This window comes from Saccostrea echinata, unplaced genomic scaffold (assembly GCF_033153115.1).
Source record: "Saccostrea echinata isolate AGI-Se365-2 ecotype Australia unplaced genomic scaffold, CSIRO_AGI_Sech_v1 ptg000054l, whole genome shotgun sequence".
NCBI lineage: Eukaryota > Metazoa > Mollusca > Bivalvia > Ostreida > Ostreidae > Saccostrea > Saccostrea echinata.
The window spans coordinates 8,547,741-8,572,529 of record NW_026889803.1 but is presented as its reverse complement, the minus strand read 5'-3'; the positions used below and the strand labels follow the sequence as shown (position 1 = coordinate 8,572,529).

The 24,789-nt window shown below is 32.6% G+C and overlaps 1 protein-coding gene and 1 pseudogene across 1 annotated transcript in view; one reads left to right on the top strand and one right to left on the bottom strand.

The window, feature by feature from the left end:
* The window catches only part of LOC133204583 (uncharacterized), a gene marked incomplete at its 5' end in the record, with an annotated part of 235,854 nt that overhangs the window by 29,544 nt on the left and 181,521 nt on the right, over positions 1-24,789 (top strand). The gene's annotated exons all lie outside the window — the stretch shown is intronic.
* Positions 12,602-24,789, bottom strand: part of LOC133171859 (uncharacterized) — a 79,603-nt pseudogene continuing 67,415 nt past the window's right edge.

Below are 24,789 nucleotides of genomic sequence, written 5' to 3'. Positions count from 1 at the left end.
AAAAATGGGTAGCAACTGTTCCTTCGCCATGCGCTCGGCACTTTGAAGTGAAAGTTGCGGGTCCTTCGGATGAGACCCTAAAAACCGAGGCCCCGTGTCACGACAGGCGTTGGCACGATAAAGATCCCTCGCTGCTCAATGGCCCTGAGTAAAAGTCAAAAAAGGTCAAAATTTGAAGCCCTTCACCGGTATATGGTGACGTCTCTATATGATTGAAAAATTCTCGAATGGGACGTAAAACAACATACAATCAATCAATTAATCATATGGACAGGAGTCATATCCCGCTGAAAATCGCTGCTTGGTAAATTGATGCTCCGCATTATCGCCCGACGCCACCATTTTTGACAATAACTTAGCAAAAGTGTTTTGGTATCTAACGTCATATTTTTGTCACTTGTGATGCCAAATTGATGAATTTTTACACATGAGTACTCCAGATCATAGAGTTTTTATGGAGGTAATTTTTTCCACATTATATTTCCGTATAGCCTGGTAATAAAGAAAACTTCACTGACATTGCTATTTCTAAAACTAAAAAAAGGCCGTGCGCCGGATACCGATATTTGACACCCTTTAAATGTTTTTTTTTACATGCATATGATCAGTCTAAATGAAAATGAATCGTGATAATAGCAAGTCAAGGACCCCCTGGAAACGCCAGAGGTAGGATCAGGTGCTAAGGGGGAGAAAACATCCTATGTTGACTGCTCATACCCGCCGTGAGCCCTATGTATTGGTTGGGTATACCGAGTACTCAGTAATAAAATTTACAATAAATGTAATGACCTTACAAATATTATGAAACATCAAACAAATACGACCTAGTGATAGGTTGTATTTACAAACAAGGTCATTGTTACGACCGAAGAATGTGCGGAAATTTTTACTTTAAACGGGATTGTTGAAATCCTTGTAACATGAACTTATTTGTCAGTAGCTTGCCTCAGTTAAAAATTGATCTGTCTATGAGCAAGACTCTGCGTATTTTTCTATATGGAAGACATAAACACAACATCTAATGCCGTTGAAACAATTCTACATAAATAAGGGAACTGACGTAAAAAATAAAAAATGGATATAATTTATGTGATTTGAAATATTAAAAAAAAATATACATCCTAGTAATCTATTTAAGACTATATGTATTATTATTATTATTATTATTATTATTATTATTATTATTATCATCATCAATATTATTATTATTATTATCGTATTGTTAACCTACTCTTAAATCGTATTATTTAGGATTTATGAGAGTGGTCATCGTTCGTTATCTTGACCTTTTCCGTTGATTTGAAGAGAGTTCGCAGCACAGTTAAGGCTACAATAAGGAGGCGGGGCCTAATTTATACGGGAAATGCGTACCATGACATCACAAAAAAAATATAAGTTCTTCAAATTACCACAAAATGAAAGGATTTGCTATTTGAAACTGTTGGATAGCTTTAAACTACATCAATACTTACTATTGCATGTATTTTTGTCGTTGGTTAAATCCCACACAGCAATATATTAACAATTCACTGATCGCAATCACTTGTCAATGTGACGTCATATCGGAAAAGTCGCCCGCGTGGCGCAGTGGTTAGAGCGTCTGCTCTAGAGTCGCAGCGTAAGGAGTTGATCCTTACGTCGCGGGTTCGAATCCCACTGTGAGACGTGGAGACCGGTTCTTTGGATGAGACCTATAAACCGAGGTCCCGTGTCGCAGTAGGTGCTGGCACGAAAAAGATCCCTCACTGCTCAATGGCCGTAAGTGCCGAGTATAGGACAATATTTGCAGCTTTCCAGCGGCAAGTGGTGGCGTCTCCATATGAGTGAAAAATTCTCGAGAGGGACGTTAAACAACATACAAACAAACAAACATATCGGAAAATTTGACGCAGTTGGTATGCAGTGAGAGGCGGACAAGTTATATTTTATACAATGAAGAATGTATTTTGTAATTAAATAAAATATTATTTGCAGATATATAAAAGGCCATTAACTTGGATGCGATGTCTATTTTATGAGTTTAATCAAATAATCCCCGTACATTCCCTAGACAAGCGATACTACCGTATATTTGTATGCAGATTCATTGAAGGGTAATAGAAGGGTCGTTATAAATCGATATATTGCAAGGGCATACCCTGAATGAATTTAGACAAGCTTTTACACATAAAGTCAAGAAGTATGAAGATATCTGAAAAGTGCTGCGAACCTGATGAAATCTTGCAAGTGAATTAATTATGTCTATATTTAATGTACTTGACTAGCAAAATATTCAACATATGGTCTAACAAATGTAATTTTAGAAATTAGATAGTAGAATCTATATAGGTTCGCAGCATTTTTTGCAAACTACAGAAGGTGTTGAAAATAATTATAAATTAAACTTAAATTTTTAACTCGGTTATGCCCTTGCAATATTGGAGTTTATAGATGACCTCAATACTGCAGATATCTTTGCTAAAATCACGTGACTGCAACATCACGTGACAAGTCTAAATAAAAAAATCTAATCTTCCACAACATGTAGTTTTCAATCACATTACATTCGTCCGATAATAGTAAAGTCCTAAAAAGAACCGCTCATCCTTGTAAAGAATGTATTTTCTATCTAAAAAATTCGCCGATATTTCCATTTGGCACCTTAACTGTACTGCGTTGCAAAACCTGTATTAAAACAATTACATATGATTATGATGTATAGTATATCTCATATGATATTTGATTATGTTATTATATTATGTGATTTATTTATGCATGGGGTGTTGCTCGTCGTCATGATCGTTAAACGGAAAAAATCCCTAGTGATTTCAGTAATGACCTAACAATTAGTATAAAAAAGGTCAGTCAGCATTTGACCTAATGATAGATTGCGTTTGCTGATAAGGTCTTTGTATCGACCATAGAACTTGAGAAATGATGACTTCAAACGAGACTGTCCATGTCCTTGTTTCATTGACTTGTTTGTCAATAGTTTGTCTCTTTTTAAAAATTGATCGTATGTAGAACATACCTTACGTATCAAATTAACAAAATACAGCAAAAGTACAAATGTACAATAGAATCATTCATGAGAAAGTTTTGTGCCCTTAATTACGAAAAATGTTTTATCAGCAATATATTAATGCATCTTTTTGTCACATTGCTCGATTAATAACATGACGGACACCTACATTACAGAACATTTACAGCGCCCTTATAATTTTTGTATTCTTATGAAGCAGAGTTTATTTAAAAACTTCTACTTGAAAAGAAGAAGTGTCTTGCTGGGGCCTTCAATCGGACATTAAGATATGCCGACGACGTTTGATCAATTAACAATATTCCTTTTATTCCTACATTGATTCAATATATCTCTTTGAATTTGAAATAAAACACACAACCTGACACATCTGTTTCGTTTCATTTTACTAGAAAAACTTCTTGGCAACCTAACAACAAATCTTTTAAATAAACGTTATGACTTCATCTTTTCTATCGTCCTTAATTTATGTAGCAATTTAACCAGATCATCTGCAAATGGCGTTTATGTCTCTCAGTTGATTCGATACGCAAGAGCATGCTCTACGTACAACAATTTCTAAAACAAGACAAGCTATTGATAAATAAGTTGATGAAACAAGGATATCAACATTCCTGTTTCAAGTAAACATTTCACAAATACTATGCTAGATACAATGACTTTGTCAGCAAATACAGTATATGTATATCGTTAAGTCTAATACTGACTTACTTTTTTCATACAAATTGCTAGGCCATTATTTTCACACTGAATTATCTAAGGATTTTTCCATCTGCCTGATCCTGACAAGAAGCACTTTTCGAGTGTGACCGGTCAATCGACAGGGAATGCTTACTTTTCCATGGCACCTTTTCCCACCTCTGATGGTTTTAGAGGTCCGTGCTAGCTCTACTCCTCGTTCGTATTGTTTAAATGGATTTTCGAGGTTATTCGTTATCTTCATTTTTCATTACACATTTCCCTATGTGTTTCAAAAATCGCTTCGGTGTAGGTGAAACAGAAATATTGTGTTTTTGTTACAAATATAATTAAATCATATCTTCATGTATCGGAAAATTGCTTTGTGTACGTCTGGGTTTTACTTCTGTACTAAATTTCAACTTTTCCACATATTTGGGGGTACCGTAAATGTATCTTATTTAGTTGTCTATTAGCGCCTTTTGCGGAAAGCAGCTTCCGCTGAATCAACATCATCGCATGATCTTATATACATTTATTTACATTTAGCACAATTCGAAATGCACTTACTTAAATCTACACTTACATGCTAAAAATCAATATCCGTGAAGAACATAATAAATACAATCCATTTACTATTCTTTTTTTCTCTGCTTTGCAATTTATGCAATATTGCATATTATCCTTAGTTAGATTTGGTTCAAAAACATTCTTCATTAATATATTACACAGAATATATGCAGTTAAGCCTTATTAATCAGTGGTTGCAATTTAGTATACGCGAATAATACACCTATACTCGACACTCAGGACCATTGAGCATTGAGGGATCTTTTTCGTGCCAACACCTGCTGCGACAGGGGACCTCGGTTTATACGGTCTCATCCAATCGGTTAAGATGATGATCGCACGCAAAACATGTTCTTGTGTGTTGAGTCAACTGCACGCAAAACATGTTCTTATGTGTTGAGTCAACTGATACACAAACACCATATGCAGATGATAATGGTTTATGGCTACATAAATAAGGTATGCTGGAGATAAAATGGACATCGATTTAATTAAGCTAAGACCTCGCATAGCATGGTTTATGATATGTTCCAGGACGTACTAAATTAATGTTGGACTTGTGCTGGACTTAACTGCAGATATATATAAATCTCATTTGCGACCTTACGTGCGTAAAATTACTATCAGGTATTTTTATTTTATAACCCTTTGAGGCTGAAGCTGGAAAAAATCCTAGTTAAGTACAGTCTTAGTTTTAAATATTTCTATGTTACAGAAAAGACCCCCCTATATATTTGTAAACTACAAAGAATTTAATATTCAACATCAAGAAAGTATAAAAGCATATGCTTTTGACAATTTAAGTCTGCATTAACTTGGAAATTTGTGTGCTTTCGTATATGATTTTTTTAAAAAGTTTTTTTCTTTCTTAAAAATTCTGCATATTAGCAAGTTTAAAAGTGGCAAAGACTTTAACAGCAATAATACAGTCATGACTGAAGGATTAAATTTGAGTCAAAATGGATGTAAAATAGATGTAGCATGAATATGTCAAATTTCCTTATTTAATGTTCCTCGGAAGGAAATGGATTTTCAGGATTGTTTATCATACACTTTGCAGAAAAAAGTCGAGAATAATACTATCTACAAACCTACAATGAGTCTTACGGAGTACTTTAATGTTTTTGTCATCCAGTTTTATTTTGCCTATGGAAAAACTAAGCTCAAAGATGGACTCGGAGTTTGCAAAAATGAAGAGTAAGTGCACAAAACAAAATTAATAATATATATATTAATCTTAGGTTACTTTCTTTATCATGACAATATTAAAATATTAAAAATGGAAAAAAAAAATATTTTTTTAACTTCAGTGGAACAGACCTAAAATGTTGCACAGATTATCGACAAAAGAACGACATATGCGTGCGTAAGTGATTTTTGTTTTTTGTTTTGTTTTGTTTGTTTGTTTGTTTGTTTTTTGTTTTTGTCTGTTTTTTTTTTTGTTTTGTTTTTTTTTTTTTTTTTTTGGATATATCGAAACTAAAAATATTATTTGAACTTATTTGAACTGACAATATTTTTTGAATATCAATATTTGAAATTCATTTCATAAAAAAAACTTTTGAACTTCAAGGTAACTTTTGTATTCAGTACCTCCCTAAATACATTTGGTAGTCATACCTAAGAAAAAAAGATCTATTTTGTGAATTCGTTATGTATACTTTAATGAATTCGTGATATGGATATAGCGAATTACGAAGTATATTTGAAGATACCAAGGACTTAGCTATTACCAAGTTTTAACGTTGATTTAAATTATCATAATGAATAACAGTGCATATTACTTTAAGCTTGAAACAAAATAAAAAATCATATACGTATAGCATTTTAAATTGATTTGTGGAGAGGGATTCTCTATTCATAAACTTTTCACATTACTTATTTTTATTGGTATGAAAACTGATACACAGGGACGGAAACCTGAAAAATCAAATTTTGATATACCTGTTGTACACAGAAACTGAATATGCGTAACATTTCTGTGAAATACTTGGGAAAATATCAATCTGTTAATTACAAAGACTTGTATGGCACTCGGGCACATTCGCATGATAAAAAAGTCATGTTGTACAGGAACATATATGTAATATTTTTCTAACTTTTCAACAACAACAACAAAAACAAACAAAAAACAAACAAAAAACAAAAACACTCGCAAGTCCTTACATGCCTAATTTTAGACATCTAAACATAACTGAATCTCTTTGTATTAGAGTATTTTGCAATATATCCATAAAGCTTTTGTGACTTATTAATCTCACGGAAAATATAATTGCTGATTATCTTATGCTTTTCTGCATGTATTATTCGTATCTCTCTCTCTCTCTCTCTCTCTCTCTCTCTCTCTCTCTCTCTCTTATAAGTAACATCACCTTGAAATAAGATCAGGATCAAGTTCATTACACAGATAGTTGACCTTTTAGTAAAACTATAATCAAGAAAATGTTACAAATCATAAATGGGTATTAACGTATGCATGAAAAATCTAATTTCTTGTCAATCTTTATTTTCTTAAGATGATTTGCAACATGATCTAAACATTTCTTACACAATTACTTTCAAGTCTGAAAAGACGTTTCATTTTGAAATCATGCTATGATTTTATACTCGTACGTCAAAATACCGTATATACCAGCTATTAGTCTGATTTCAGGGACTGAGTTAAATTATTGTCTAAAAATATATGTCCGTCTTGTAAGCGAGTCCTAGAAAATTCAGTATTTTTTCTGGAAGAGAAAATATATTACTTTTGATCCAAGATTACTATATGCTACTATAAGCACTAGTGCTTACAGATTTAAATGACCTTACATCTGTTCAAGTTGTTAAAATCGATATCATATCCCAAAATATACTTTTAAACTGCAAATGAATTTTGAAGATTGCAAACGCAACATTCTATCGTATTTGGAGGTCAGTGATTCCTCTGTTTACAATTTGTAATGTTTCAATGGATTTTTTAGCTTGATTTTTCTGAAATTGGCAACAGTTTTGGGTAAAAAAAAACCGAAAACACACACACACACACACACACACACACACACACACAAAACGTACGACATATTAGCAAGTCAATGATTAATTCCTCCAAAATAATCTGAAAAATACAACCGACCTACTATCGATCCGACCTATATGCAAATACATACGGCAAATAAAAGTACATTTTTAACATAGTTGTGCCCAAAACTTTACAAAGATTTAGAAAATTCTCAAATTCATGAAAAATTAGTATATTAAATTTTGATGAATGTAAAATGTGAAGATAAAGAACAGCCATCAATTTCATAAATCAAGGAAACAAAATGAATCGTAAACAGGGCAAAAACACGGACCCCTGGAAACACAAGACGTGGAATCAGGTGCATATATTGATTTGAAAAAAAAAAACAATGTTGTAACTGATCAATCACAAGATATGCAAATTTGCGAGTACCATTTTTCATTGCTCTTAAATTTTTCTTGAGGAATTGTGGTGTTAAATCCTTTAATCAAATGAAAGATAATGACACCATTACATTTCTCTTAGATTTCATAGGCTAGAGGCCTCATAAGCAACTCACTTGAAAGTTGCTGCCAATGATACCGTTACCAACCTTTTTCAAACATTTCCCTTATTTTTACAAAATATCAAAGTACTTAATTTTTATGGAACATACCCTTTAGTTTTAATGAACAAAAAGAATGAGATGGTACCACAATTGCTGAAATGTCAATATACTGTACACTATAAGTTACAATCCAGTATTTTTTTTTTTTTTTTTTGGTAAAATATTCAAGTACTGATTCGTTTAAAGCGTACCCTTTTCATCTGATTTTGAAATAAATATTTCAATGTATGCTTTGATTTGAAAAATATATATTAATAAATTTAAAATAAGAAAAACATTATAAAATTTGGTTCATTGATGTTTTAGCCTGTGAAGTAGGTACATTTGGAGATAGCTGTACAGGAGGACCGTGTCCTTATGGATTCTATGGATTTGGATGTTTACGTAAATGTAACTGTACCACCGACCAATACTGTGACAGGAGAACAGGATGTGTTTACAACACTACAAAGAGTAAGAACTGTTCATATTTGAAACCAATCTCATTTTAGAGGTTGAACTTCTGAATTTCTTTCTTGTTTTAAGGAATACTAGAGAGGTTACGCAAACCAACGTGTACGCGTACTTATACGTGTGAATTGCAAGCTATAATGTAGTTACACGTTCACGTTTTTATTAATGCTCTTGTTTAACAATTAAAACGTGTACGTTTATGTGGAATCTTTTTAATGTAAAAGTATTTAGCATTTGATAATTTTAGGTATCTGTTATATCTAATCAGCTTTAATTTTAATTCGCACTAAAGATATTAGCAGCAATTTCAGAAGATGAGAAGATGACAATTTATTACTACTGTAAGCAAAAAACAAAAACAAAAACAAAACAAAACAAAAAACAAAAAAAAACAAAAACAAAAACAAAACAAAAAACAAAACAAAACAACAATTAGAGGACATTATAGAGGCACAACATAAGAATTTATTTCTTTTTTGATAAAACTGGATTGAATGACATCAAATATGTGATGGAAATCCAAAAGGTTTTTCGTTGTGGAAATCGCACATTTGTAATGGAGGAGTTGTGCGTTATTATGAGGCGTCTTACACACCCTAATTGTTTTGAGGACCTATCAGCTGTTTGGCAAAACAAAATAAGAACTTTCAAACATATTCAATACAGCACTTTATTACATATACAACAATTATGCGTATCTTCTCGATACACTAGACAGATACTGGCTGTCACTTGAACAGCTTCAGGTCATGGCTACCTCTATTCGTGATAAAAATGCTCCTCTAGAAAACTGTTGGGGTTTCCTCGACGGTACTGTTCGGCCAATGTGTCGTCCAGCGCACAAATAGAGAATTGTTTACGTGCCATAAACGTGTCGATGGCCTTAAATTTCAAAGTATCACTGCCCCAGTCGGAATAATTGCCCAATTTTATGACCTAGTGGAAGGGAGACTAAACTATGCTAACAACGTCGCTAACATCAGACCATTTAGCTCGGTCTTTAAACGGGTTTTTGGCCAAAACCCAAAACTTCACTTAAAAGCAACAAATTATCCCTCTCGGAAAATCTTTTTTTGTATTTTACGCTCAGACATATTTTCAAATACGGAAATATATACTTAATACAGCGACCATTAATGACAATTTTTACAGAGTCTGTATTATTTCAATTACATCCCATTATATATCCCTCCACCCCCCCCCCCCCCCCAGCATCAGACTTTCTCTCTTCCAAGAATAAAAAAAATAATGATGATTACACATATGATTTATAAAGTATATCACTGCTTTGAATAAATAAATGCATAGATTTTCAACGAATTATGTTTTTAAAAGTTTTCATAAACTTGATTCGTCTTAACATGTTTTGATAAATTTATACTCAACATTACTGTATTTGCAATGAAATATATGGAGATATCGAACAGTATTCAAGCTCAAAAGTCCATTAATCAATACAAAATAGGAGCAGAGCAAACACGGACCTCCAAACATCAGAGGTGGGATCAGGTGCCATGGAGGAGTGAGCAACTCAATTAAATAGAGAAACATTTAGTTCTTTCTTTCAGTATATTCGCAATTAATCTTTAGGTTTCAGAATATCATTATCTTTCCTTGAAATGATCATCAAATAAGAAAAATATAGGCTACAAGTTCGTACTTGCATGTACTCGGTGAAGACATAACACACATATTTCTTGGGGGAGACCCTGCTACACGTACAAATACACGTACATGCTGGTTTGCTTAATCTCCTTATCAACATGAAATGTCGTTATTGCGATTTTATCACATTTTCTATTTTCTGGAATGCCAAATGGAAGTGGTGTGTAGCTAAAATTTGTTTCATTATATAACTTCAAATAAGAGACACCAAACGCGCAGTCTGCCACATGTTTCACATTTGGATGTTTTACTGACTATAAACGATAAGGGCCAATTAACAACTAAATTGTATGACAAACGAGATTACTTCAGCTTTTCAATCGTCAACTTTCTTTATTTATGTAGAAATATCCCGATATCAGCTGCATATGGTGTTTACATCTCTCAACTTATTCGATACTAAAGAACATGCTCTGAATACGATCATTTTTTGAATCAAGGCAGGCTACTGACAGATAAGTTGATGTTACAGGGATTTCAACTCGTTTAAATTCAGCATTTTGTAAATTCTATGGTCTTTATAAAGACCTTGTTAGCAAAGATTACCTATCATTGGGTCGTATATTTCCTGACGTGTTTCGTATACCAATTGTTAGGCCTTTGTTTTTATACTGAATTCGAGTTTGTAATGTTCTGTCAACCTGATTAATACATAGGGCTCATGGCGTTTGTGACCGGTCAACAGGGGATGCTTACTCCTCCTAGGCACCTGATCTCACATTTGGAAATTCCCAGGGTCCGTTTTTTTTCATTCCATCTTCACAGATTTATATTATTTATAGATTTTCTTGAGATCGATCACTTTTCGTTGTCTTCGCCCTTTTTAATGACGATTAGGAAACAAAATTGTTACACATTTTAGCAATTAGGGTTGGTAAGTTTTAAATTTTAATATTGTGAACATAAAAGGCAGCTGAAAAAATCGAGACAAACTTGATGTATTCAGAAGATATCTTTTGAGTTTGGGGTGAAAAACTCATATAGATAGTACAAAGAGAGAATAAAATTATTTGGTGCTTATTGTAAGAACTTTTTTGATTGGAGAATTTGAAGATTTTTATTGAATAATTTAATTTACACTCAGACACTGAGAATGCTTCAGAAGAGGTACAGTCACATAACACTGGAGTAATTGCTGTTTCAATGGCAGCAATGCTCAGTGTAGTTTTTATTCTAATCGTCATTGTCTTCCTTTATAATATAAGGTAAGTTATTTTGAGAATTTATTTCTAAGTAAATGTTGCACTTGTATGTAATCCGAAAAATTTGTCCAACTTTACTTTCATTTGCTTTTCGTGGGGCAGAATTTGGAATAAAGTGATTTGATGATTGTAACTTTTCAAAAATTTCAGATACTGTAAAGAACTTAATATCATATGCATTATTTAATTGCATTGATGTGTTGCCTACTCCAGATAAAATTAAACAAATCACAAAATTCTTTACAACATTAATTTTTCGTTACCATCATACATGTATCTTTATTCTTATAAAACGGAAACCGTCTATCTTTCTGATATTAATACATCTGATTTTATAGATCAAAGTTTATACGCCGGTATTTGACAAGTAAGTATCTGTATAAGCAGTCAAAATGCTTTAAAATATGAAGAAAAGGGGAATGCTTTCCCAAGAATAATTTAATTGATTGATTTTCTAAAAAAAAAAAATTGATTTCGTTTTTGGTTTAGAATTTATGCTAGGGACATTCACAATCAAGGATTACGTATACAATAAAAATTAAAGTACTCTTTCAAAAACGTTTTATTGTGGCATTTTATTTTTCAAGATTATTTTGTTTGATTAAGTAATCAAATAAGAATCAATCTTTTATGAAGGACTGGGGCCAAACAGGCTTGAAAACGAAGAAACAAACCCCCATGAATCGGTTGAGGCGCAAGAAGATTACTCTCAGATGACAAGGGACTCAAACAACTACAATATCATCAGCTTCAACAGAAGATTTAATGTACTTTCAAGAGTCAACGCAACGTACGAGAAAGACGTCTACAATCATGTTGCCACCGGTACCTCTAGCGACATTGATATGTCTCAGGACAGTTACGTTTCCCTAGCTCTCAGAAAGAGTCAAGCTAATAATAGCTTGGGATTATCGAAAAATATTTATGATAAAGAAAAAGATATGTCTGTTAGCACAAGTGGTGGATCAAGAGAATGCTATTCACTTGCTCTAGCTATAGATCCGAACAATTTATCAGAATTTACAAGGAAGAATGAGGAATGCACTTGAAATTGTTGAATACAGGCAGGAAGTTTTAAAAAAAAAAGTTAATCAGGATACAATGTATTTTTTTCCGTTTGAATGCTTCCTTAACCAAAGCTGTTACATAGACACACCCATTTCTTACGAAATAAAAACAAAAGAATATTTGTCTTTGGTTAAGACGGCCACTCTCTGCAACCATGCATCATTTGAGTTTTGTTGTGAATAGGATCTTTGAGGTAAGAAGAGAAAAAGTCTCTCTCTCTCTCTCTCTGCAGTGATGAATATTAAGAAGGTGCCAATCAACAGGTGGGCTTTGCTGGAGCTGGGATTATAAAGAGATTGTGACAGAAAGATATTGCTTAAACACCCAATTTTACGTTAACGCCCCCAAACTCTAGCTGGTTCAAGATCAATAATATATCGCCTGTCAATCATAAATAAAACAATAGCTACTGATCTGATCGACAGGCCACCTACCTGTGCTACCTGATGTTCTGAGATTGGATGTTTCCATACTAGACCACACGACACCTCTTTTATGTGTCCTGCTTGATTTGTCGCTTGGGTCCTCAGAAATTCGCCGTCATCTGGAAATAATATAGCGAGCCCCTCCCCCTCTCCCCCTAAAATGAATGAACACAAAATGGAATAAAATAATTGAAAGAAGATAATTAGACATTGATGGCATGAATTATGTTTGGAAATTATGAAGATTACCTTTGTCACAAGTTTTATCTGTGGATGCAGATGTTAAAAAAACACAAATAGTACACATACGTATAAATATTGTTTTTGGTGTACAATAGATTGGGGTTTATTTTTAAATTGCACTATTTTCGGATGGCATTTTTTAATTTAAGAAATTTGGAGTACAAAAATTATCAATAACTCTTCACCACGTAGTGGAAGAAATGTCAAAATCATAGTTCGAATTTTCTCTAAATTCCTTATTCGTAAATGAACATCATGGGCACCAGTGTCAGCCACGGAAATTAATAATTTCTAGATGGTTAATGTACTCAAGAGAAATGGAACTTTTTCAATATTTACACGTACAGTGTACCTTGTAATTATTTTTTTAACTGACAATTAAAAAGTCATTGATAGGATTCCTTTGTAGCTTACACTCGAGCTTTCTATATATATATATATATATATATATATATATATATATATATATATATATATATATATATATATATATATATATATATATATATAACTTTTTTTTGAAAAAAGTATTTCTTTATACATGATTTTTTTTGTGAAAAAAATATCGATGAAAATGTTGAGTTTATCAATTTCATGCAAAAGTATTATTTGGTTTCACTACTGTTTCACTCAGAATAAGACAGGAAATGTGTGTAATGTTGAACATGATCACCATAAAGACTTACTGTATAATGCAATGTGTATATGAATTTTTGGAATCTTGAGTATTAGGGCACTCCAGGTAAATAACACCTGTACTAATAAGACCACTCCCTCTTCTCAGGTAACCGTACGGTAGAAAAATTGGGTCTTTAAGAGAGTGGCGATACATAAAATATATCGATGAATGCTGCTTTTTCTATTCTAAAGAAATGAATGTTTTATTATGTAGCAGCTGACGTTTAAAAAAAGCTCAATCGTATGATTTTACCACTTCAATGCTCTTCGAAATCCTTCCATAATTCTCTTCAAATAATTTGTAATTAAAAAGGAGTAAATAGTCATAAGTACCAAAAATGGTACCATAAAAAAACAATATTCACTTCAAGACAATAATTAAAGCCTTAGTGAATTTCATTTAATTGTAAGTATTGATGAAGTAATTCGCATATATTGTTCTTAATCCAACTTATACTCCTTTCTAACGAGGAAATCCTTCAAAATCATAATTAAAATTTATTTTTCAAAATCATAATTTCAATTTATTTTTAATATTCTCAACAATTAGATTGAATTTCAATTATCATACCTAAACTTGATCTCTAAATTACATAAAAATCCTTGCAAACAAAGATGCATAGCGGGTTCTAATAAATTTTAACCAAGCCTCTTTTATTCCTCAACAAAATATAAACACTAGTGAAGGGAAACTATGGAAGTACTATACAACAACATATTTGAGATGTGGATACTTAAAAATTACAAGGAAATTTAAAAAATAAGTTTCAGATTACGAAATTTTTCAAATGCTAATAGCATCAAAAAGTACGACTTTTCAACTCTTTATACATGTACAACCGTTCAAAAAGATAAATTAAAGATCAGGCTTTTTGACATCAGACATCCGCTTTCCATAAAATGAACTTCTTAATTCATTTCCTTGTGACTGTTTATATTCAAAATTTGTTAAAAATTTTTTTGTCATGGATTAAAAATTAGATTAAGCATAAAAAAGGATCTAAAACACTTGCCATTACTGAATACCATAAAAATTGGCGAAGAACGTTGTGAATGGACGAAGTAAACTTGTACAGTCTTCCATTATCTAAGACTGAGTGCGACAGGAGGCAGAGTGACACGCTACATGGCAAGAATTTTATATACAATATTCTACAAAACAAACAAACTATCAAATCACAAAATTTAACCAAAATCAAAACTTACGACTTTTCAACTTTTTCTACAACTATTCCCCACGATAAATTAAAGTCCAGACTTACTGACATCGTTGACAGCTGCTTTTTTAATAACAATGGAACTCGTAAATTTACTTACCTTGTCATTGGTCATTTGCAAAGTTACTTTGTTAAGAAAACATTCTAATTGCACACGCAAGTTCTCTGAAGTTGACATTAAAAAGATGCTTGACTTTCTGATTGACAATATCTATGTGGTTTTTGGAGACCAGGTCTTCCAACAATCTATTGGAATCACCATGGATACCAATTGCGCCTCTTTATTAGCAGACCTAATTTTGTATTCATATGAAGCAGAATTTGTTCAAAATCTTTTATATGAAAAGAAGAAAACACTTGCTGTGGCCTTCAACTGGACATTTAGATATATCGACGACGTATTGTCAATTAACAATGGTTATTTCCATTCTTATGTCCACCGATATATTCCGGTGAGCTTGAGATAAAAGATACCACAGAGTCTGACACATCTGTTTCATATTTGGATATTTTATTAGAAAAAGACGTTGATGGTAATCTAACAACAAAGCTTTATGATAAACGTGATGACTAACTTTTCAATCGTCAACTTCCCTTACTTATGCAGCAATATACCCTTTTCCCTGCATACGGGGTTTATATCTCTCAGTTGATTCGATACGTCAGAGCATGCTTTACATATGAACAATTTCTAAAACGAGGTAAGTTATTGACAAACAAGTTGATGAAACAAGAATATTAGCAGTCTCGTTTAAAGTCATCATTTCGTATGTTCTATGGTCGATACAATGACCTTGTTAGCAAATACAACCTTTCATTAAGTCAAATGCTGACTGACATTTTTCATACTAATTGTTAGGCCATTATTTACACACTGAATTGTCGACGGATTTTTCCGTTATTTCCCGATCATGACAAGGAGCACACGGCGGGTGTGATCGGTCGGCAGGGAATGCTCACTCCTTCATGGTACCTGATCCGACCTATCATGTTTTAGAGGTCCGTGTTTGCTCTGCTCCCATTTTGTATTGTTTAATGGACTTTTGAGCTCGAATACAGTTCGTTATCTCCACATATTTCATATAACATTTTATTAATCTCTGATTCTCTTAAAACAGATCAGAATTACAGGTTAAGTTTTATGCACATATCTACCTTAATTTTGACTTTAAATATTGCTTTCTTTTTAAAAACCAGTTCTGAAGTAACTGAAATTTATATTTGAAATTTAATGCAAAATCTTTATGCAAAAAGAAATACTGAAAGCTGCCTGACAGTTAAAAAATTAAACGGAAGAAATTAATAGTTATTGATTACATAAGGTATATCCTTTACATTTTCTTATATAATGTGACGTTTTCTTCCTTGGAATCACTAGAATAACATTTTAGGTAATTAAAAAAGCCAACTAAAAATGTCTTGAATGGTTACTTTTCTGACCTTAATCTCCAGAAGACGTAAAACATTCTTTCATTATACGATTTCAACCAAAAGTAATAGTCGACAAGTTCTCAATACAATATTAAAAGAAAAAAACTTTCAAATTGATTAATTAATCATATATTTTCTTAGAAATTCATAAGTGTCACTTTTATTTATTAATGGATACAAGAGACTCAAGAGTTTTAACAGTTATCTGAGTGTAATAAAATATTGTAAAGGGTGAAATATGGAGATCCATAGAAACAATAAATAAAACAAAATAAACTAATAGATGGAGATATGCTTAAATACAAAAGATATATTATAATAAGTGATCAACGTAGTATCAAACATAAAGGGATTCTATTTACTTGCCCGTTTTTGCCCCAATTTGTGAATATCGCCATGCAGAGAAAACAAAACAATATTGCATGAGTGCTAACAGTAAACCTAACTCATTCTCTTCACAATAGCCCCTCTTGGTAATTAAAGAACATTTGTACAAAGACAAAGCATTTTAGTCTCCCTTTTTATCTATCTATTATTTACAAATCTTATCTGATCATTAAAACTATAAAGAACTTTTTTTTTATTATACAACAAAAATTTGTATTATAATTCTTTTATTATAATTGATCTTTCACTTACAATATTTACAGTGATAAATTATAATAGACGAATAGCAAAGTGGAATAACTTCTCTCAGTGGTGTTCAAATCTCCGAACAAAATAAAAGAGCCCTTCCCAGCAACACAAAACTTGACCAAGTAGTCCAATTCATAAATCTGGTAAAAATACCCTTGCTCATTACAACTTTGTATCTGTTTGCCTCCTAGATGCAAATAAGAAGGGTAGATTTCCAAAGTATTAATGCATTTTTTACTACATAATCAAAAGATCCCACCATAACACCAGAAACCCTGACCCAGGGGCCATGAATTTCACAATTTTAGATTTGATACCCTTACTCATCATAACTATGCACTTAGTTTATCTGCTTAATACCCAGGAGCAGAAAAAAAATGAAAGAATTTATTCGTTTTCACTATCTGATCGATAGAGCCCCGACCTAACACCAGAACCCCTGACATAGGGGTAATGAATTTTCTCATTGTTCACTGTGGTATTCTTGCACATCACAGCTATGCCCTTAGTTTATCCGCTATATTCCCTTGGGCAGAAAAGAAAACCGTCAAAGAATGAATGTCTAGAAAAATCGTAGACAACTCGTTTTTATTGAAAATTAACACACTAAGTTGAAAGTTTTAGCAAGATGTTTATTTATCATATTTGAGTAAATTTTAATCATTTTTATAAAATGTAAATAAGGATTTTATTCTACTTGAATGTGCAAAGGAAATGGTTCTACGACGCACAACTAAAATACCGGGGTCTCATCAAAGAATACACGAGTATTATAGCAAAGTAAAAGTATTCAAGAGAAAAGGTTTGGGTAAAATAATCATATTTTAAGCCCCTGTCTATTATGTCGATATTTGGAAAATTTTAAGGCATTTGCATAATTTTCTGCAGTTTTTTTTTATTTTGGCTCTTTGATTTTGACATGACCCCTGAATCCCCCCCCCCCCCCCCGAAAATGAAAATGGACTAATATCTCAAAAACAGTTAAAAGCTTTACCCTAACCCAAATACAAATACCATATAACATATATTGTATATATCTCGGTGTCATGACGCATTGAATTAATATATAGGTGTCATGGCCCCAGTAGGTCATCCCTTCCCCAGGGAACTGGCAGCTTGTATACAAGCATTTTAATTTACCTAATCATTCTATTTTGTCAATGAAAGTTAGAATTCTAGAAAAGATTTACCACCACATAAACAGTCCATCACTGAGTACACCTTTCCGTAAACAAGAAGAATTTTGGATAAGAAAACTAAGGACAGTCTTTCCCTTTGGATGTAATGACAATGTCGATAGTGTTGGAAATCTTTCCAATCCACAGTGTAACAATGTAAATGTGATGGGACTTTTTAACCATACACAGAGACGTAAGCGTAGTCATTGGCATCGGTCTTACAATAAATCTTTAATACGCGATGTCTCTTTTGATTCATTACTACCTTACGTAAATCAACAGTTAGGTGTACATCGTATTCGCACCAAACTTTACTCTGTTCCTTTGAAACCTTTTAAATAGTCTTCTTGAAAAGGTCAACGAAAGTCCATTTTTTGATTCCTCGACACCAGAACATAGGCTCGGATCTGTGATTATGGATATTGCAAATCAAAGGCTTTTTAAACCCCCACGTTTTACTGAAGAAACTACAGCTAAAACAATCCATTTTTTCCTTAAACTTCAATATGCCAACAAAGGAATTAACGCAGTTAATATAAGTAATATTCTATATCACTAAAGGGTCCAGTCTTGTATTCCACCACATTTCAAGTTAAAGACTACACCTTGTATTTCCTACAAATATACATCGACTATTGCTTCCAAACTTTTTAATTACAAGAAAACTTTATAGGGCCTGGATATCGAATATCTGAGACATAATCCTCCATCGTGTTCATGATCTTCTTCACCCTATAACTATAGTCCTGCTGGACACGTTATTACTGGCGACGTAAATATGGTTAATAATGAGGACCTTATATCACTAATTTTAAAAGGCCCTAAATATAGGTAGCCCCGATCCTTCAACTAGCGTCGGAATTTCATAAATATTATGGATTCTGTAGAGGATTACGCCAGGCGATGGGCCAGACATGAAAAAGAAGACCTTGACACTTTGTCTGAATTGATTAAGTGTATGAAATATATGGAGATAACGAACAGTATTCAAGCTCAAAAGTCCATTATACAATACAAAATAGGAGCAGAGCAAACACGGACCTCCAAACATCAGAGGTGGGATCAGGTGCCATGGAGGAGTGAGCATCCCCTGCCGACCGGTCACACCCGCCGTGTGCTCCTTGTCATGATCGGGAAATAACGGAAAAATCCGTCGACAATTCAGTGTGTAAATAATGGCCTAACAATTAGTATGAAAAACGTCAGGCAGCATTTGACTCAATGATAAATTGTATTTGCTGACAAGGTCATTGTATCGACCATAGAACTTACGAAATGATGACTTTAAACGAGACAGCTGATATTCTTGTTTCATCAACTTATTTGTCAATAATTTACCTCGTTTTAGAAATTGTACATACGTAGAGCATGCTCTTGCGTATCGAATCAACTGAGAGATATATACCCCGTATGCAGGTGATGAAGGTATATTGCTGCATAAGTAAGGGAAGTTGACGATTGAAAAGTTAAAGTCATCACGTTTATCATAAAGCTTGGTTGTTAGATTACCATTAACGTCTTTTTCAAGTAAAATATCCAAATATGAAACAGATGTGTCGGACTCTGTGGTATCTTTTATCTGAAGTTCACCAGGATATATCGTATCGACATAAGAATGAAAATAGCCATTGTTAATTGACAATACGTCGTCGATATATCTAAATGTCGAGTTGAACGCCACAGCAAGTGTTTTCTTCTTTGTATCAGACAGATGTATGTTAAAATCGCGCATTATAAGATTGAGGGGCAATATGAGAACCATCTATCCTTCTGTATTCAATAATCCAGAAGTGAAAAAAGAATTAGATAGATTACATGATCAATACGCACTGGTCCCTGCTGACAAAGCAGGTACATGTAACAACATTGTCTTTGTTTGTAAGGTTCATTATATTAAATGTATTTTAGAGGAACTTGGTTTTAATTCTACAAGTGGTAATCCAACTTATACTCATAGTTCCCTTTCTAATGAATAAATTCTTCAAAATCATATGTCCATTTTGAATATTTTTAATATTTCAAACAACCAAAATGAATTTAAATTACCATATCTATAGTGGATCCCGAAACTTCATAAAAATCCCTACAAACAAAGATACATAGCGGGTTCCAGTAAATGTTCAACCAAGCCTCTTTCTTTACTCCTCACTAAGATATTAACAGTAGTGAAGGAGAAACCTCAAAAAGATTGTGCAACAATATATTCGAGAAGTGGTGTAAATCAGATGTGGATACTCAAAAATTCCAAGGAACTTTTGAAAAATTTGAAATCACAAGATTTTACCAAAATCAAGAACTTAAAAACTGACGACTTCTCAACTTTATACACAGCCATTCCCCACGATAAATTAAAGTCCAGGCTTTTTTATATCATTGACAGCTGGTTTTTCAATAACAATGGAACTCGTAAATTTACTTACCTTGTCATTGGTCATTTGCAAAATTATTTTGTTAAAAAAACATTCTGATTGCACACGCAAGTTCTCTGAAGTTGACATTAAAAAGATGCTTGACTTTCTGATTGACAATATCTATGTGGTTTTTGGAGACCAGGTCTTCCAACAATCTATTGGAATTCCCATGGGTACCAATTGCGCCCCTTTATTAGCAGACCTTTTTTATATTGATATGAAGCAGAATTTGTTCAAAATCTTATATGTGAAAAGAAGAAAACACTTGCTGTGGCCTTCAACTGGACATTTAGATATATGAACGACGTATTGTCAATTAACAATGGTTATTTCCATTCATATGTCGATACGATATATTCTGGTGAGCTTGAGATAAAAGATACCACAGAATCTGACACATCTGTTTCATATTTGGATATTTTACTTGAAAAAGACGTTAATGGTAATCTAACAACAAAGCTTTATGATAAACGTGACGACTTTAACTTTTCAATCGTCAGCTTCCCTTACCTATGCAGCAATATACCTTCATCACCTGCATGCGGGTTTTATATCTCTCAGTTGATTCGATACGCAAGAGCATCCTTTTCGTATGCACAATTTCTAAAACGAGGTAAATTATTGACAAACAAGTTGATGAAACAAGAATATCAGCTGTCTCGTTTAAAGTCATCAAATACAATTTATCATTGAGTCAAATGCTGACTGGCGTTTTTTATACTAATTGTTAGGCCATTATTTACACACTGAATTGTCGATGGATTTTTCCGTTATTTCCCGATCATGACAAGGAGCACACGGCGGGTGTGACCGGTCGGCAGGGGATGCTCACTCCTCTATGGCACCTGATCCCACCTCTGATGTTTTGGAGGTCCGTGTTTGCTCTGCTCCTATTTTGTATTGTATAATGGACTTTTGAGCTTGAATACTGTTCGTTATCTCCATATATTTCATTTCATATTCTAGACGTGCAAGTAGGTAATTCCGACATCCTGGCATGTTGTTTTGACGTTGAGTTTATACTATGAATTAATGTATTTTTGATTTTGTAAACTTTGTATTCCGGAATTTATATTGCCGCTCTCTGAATGAAATATATGGAGATATCGAACAGTATTCAAGCTCAAAAGTCCATTAAACATTACAAAATAGGTGCAGAGCAAACACGGACCTCCAAAACGTCAGAGGTGGGATCAGGTGCCATGGAGGAGTGAGCATCCCTTGATTAAAATACAAAGACAATCTACAGCTCTACAAATGATAAGTCTACACGTTTGTCGAATTTTGATACTGAGAAACTATGGAGGGTATTCAGTGCCACAATTCTTTTTAAATCTTTTTTTTCTATTTTTATTGTAGCTTCTTATTTTTCAGATTAAATAAATCATTTAGTTTTTCTTTCTTATTTTAATTCTAACTTCTTGTTTACATTTTCAATTTTCCGATTTTATTTTTTTTAACAATTATGCCTAATTTTGCCTAATTATGCCTAATGTATTTTAATTCTATCTTCAATTTTAAATTATGTTTTGCTATACCTAACTGTATACTTTTCATTCTTAACATAACATCAGATATTTCTTACCTCTTGTAGGATTAACTAGGCACCAGCCTTCCTGCCACAGTATCGGTCAGTATCACAGTTATATTTACCATTACATCCAAACCTTTAGTAGCAATACTCGCATGGGCATCCTGCACAATTAACCCTATATCTACCTTCACAGGCTATAACATAGCGATCAAAACCAGAATGTTGAATTTCCTTAAACATTCCCCTGTATTTGTGAATTGTTTTCACATATGCATAAACAAATTACATATTGGATGATATTGAGTAATCGTGTTATTTAAAGTAATATATGCTTCATTATAAATATAAAATGTCGACAAAGGTGTTAAATGAATACAAACAAGTAATACGAAATAGGGATTATTTGTTCTGTTTTGAAACGTCGAAGAGAAGAAAACCATGCATGTAAATTCTGAATTAGAAATCAAACATATTTATCAGCTTAGTAGAAGCCTATGTTAAGTCGAGAGCTCAGATTTAAATACATTAATCCATATAATCGTATTTGAAAGTAATTGTATGTTGATAAATTTAAGTTTCTATTGAAGGTGTTCCTAGTAATGAGAGGTTTACGGAAGAAATAAGGAAAATGTGTAACTGGCTTTTACAATTTTTATTGCGTTAATATAAATAATCTTTAGTGAGAAACAACTAAAGATTCTTAATTGTTTACATCTTTCGAGTATAAATGAATATTAATGTGACATATTTGTTTTATAATGGCTTTCAAATATCATAAAGTGTACAGCATCCCCTGATACATTATTAAGTATTAGTTTTATTATTATTTTGATCTACAAATACAAAAACACTAAATTCCAGTAACTATAAAATGAAATCAACTCATGCACAAGGAAGTCCTGAAGTGGTCGATAACTTGTGCAACAGCTTATATTTTAAAATGAATGTTAAAATTATGAGAGATTGCCGCTTTCATGAAATGAAATGATATTTATGTAAAAAATTTGATATTTACAAACAATTTTTGTAAAGTTTACTTATTTCCATACAATCAAGAATCTCGGGAACATTTGTTTTAAAGTTTATCCCTCAAAACCGTGTGATTTAATGCAAATTCAAATATTTGGAAATGGATCAAGCAACTTTTTTCCCTTGCATTAAAAAAGTTTGCACTCAATTTTACGAAATGACTTTAGTCTATATAATTTTAGTAAGGTAGGGTTATAATTTTAAGATTAACTTGTAAATTAAGGAATAATTATGCATATATTTGAGAGATGGGTAGGAGAGGAGGGAGGCTAATAATCGATTGAAACATATAGGTGTAAAGAAATATGAAGATAACAAACAGTATTCAAGCTCGCAGTCCATTTAAACAATGAAATATAAGGAGATAACGAACATTATTCAAGCTCAAAAGTCCGTTAAACATTACAAAATAGGAGCAGAGCAAACATCAGAGGTGGGATCAGGTGTCATGGAGGAGTAGGTATCCCCTGTCGACGGTTACACCTCATGTGTGCTCCTTGTCATGATCGGACAAAAGGAGAAATCCGTAGAAACTTCAGTGTATAACAGGGCCCTAACAATTAAATTGTTCAAAAAATATAACTGTCATTTAGTGTCATCGCGTTGACATATTTATTTATTGTGTTCATATTTGTATAAAAAATAGTAATAGGATGATGATATTCTTGCTTATGTTAAACTTTTCTTGAAATTGAATAATCGTGTAACTAACATAGATAGGGATAATGTGGTATTGTAGAAGCCTGAGTGACTAATGTGACAGATATATCAGTACCACATGAATAGATAATATAAGTACTCCACTTTAATAATGCTGACTGATTACGTTGCATGGGGCTTTTTCTAGTGCACAAAAAAATTCACAAAGCTCGAATTGCTCCACCTAAAAGAAGAAGGTACAATTTTAGCTTTATTGTGCCCTTCAAATTTAATTTTTTCAAACAATTTTGAAACTGGCTCAAATATTAGTTGAGTATATGACTGTGATAAATCAGGGAAGAATAAGGCATGAAGGAGTACCATTTTGGAAATATGACGTCATTAATTTGATGCATTGAAATCCAAAGGATACAGAAATTTAAAAGAGACAACCAAAATATTTATTCCCTGATACGATTGCCTTCAGATTATTTTGAACTTGAAAATAACAGGTTGGGAATGAATGCAAGAGGCATATGATTGAAACATGATGAAGAAAGAAAAAACATTAAATGGAACATGAATAAAAATTGTTCTTTATTGAAGGATATACATGAAACAACGAAGTGATACAAATTAAAAAAGTTCCATAAAATAGTTATTCTTTAAGTGGAAGTCGTCATAAACGAAAATTTAAAAAAGAAACCAAAGAAAAAAACCATTGCGCTTATGATCATCTCGTTTTATGTAGTAAGATTACATGAAGGTACAGCCTACGAGAAGTTCAAGAGTTACATGTCCTTTATTTAATTAAAAGGATTACCTGCTATCGATTCTATATAAACAAGGTTACTAAAGGGCTGTTTGGTCTTATCTAAAAGTTAAAAAAAAAAGAAACTGGTCAATTTAAGATAAAAACTCGCACCTTTATGTAATTTGAATTCTTTATCATAATATATTTTTCAAAAATATCGTAATTTTCATGCTAGTGTATACATTGCGACGTCATAATTTGCGCCTTTCTGTTTACAGATATTTTCCTCAAAAATAGGCAATATTTTCAATATTTGAAAAAAAGAGCACAATGTATAAATTTAAAAGT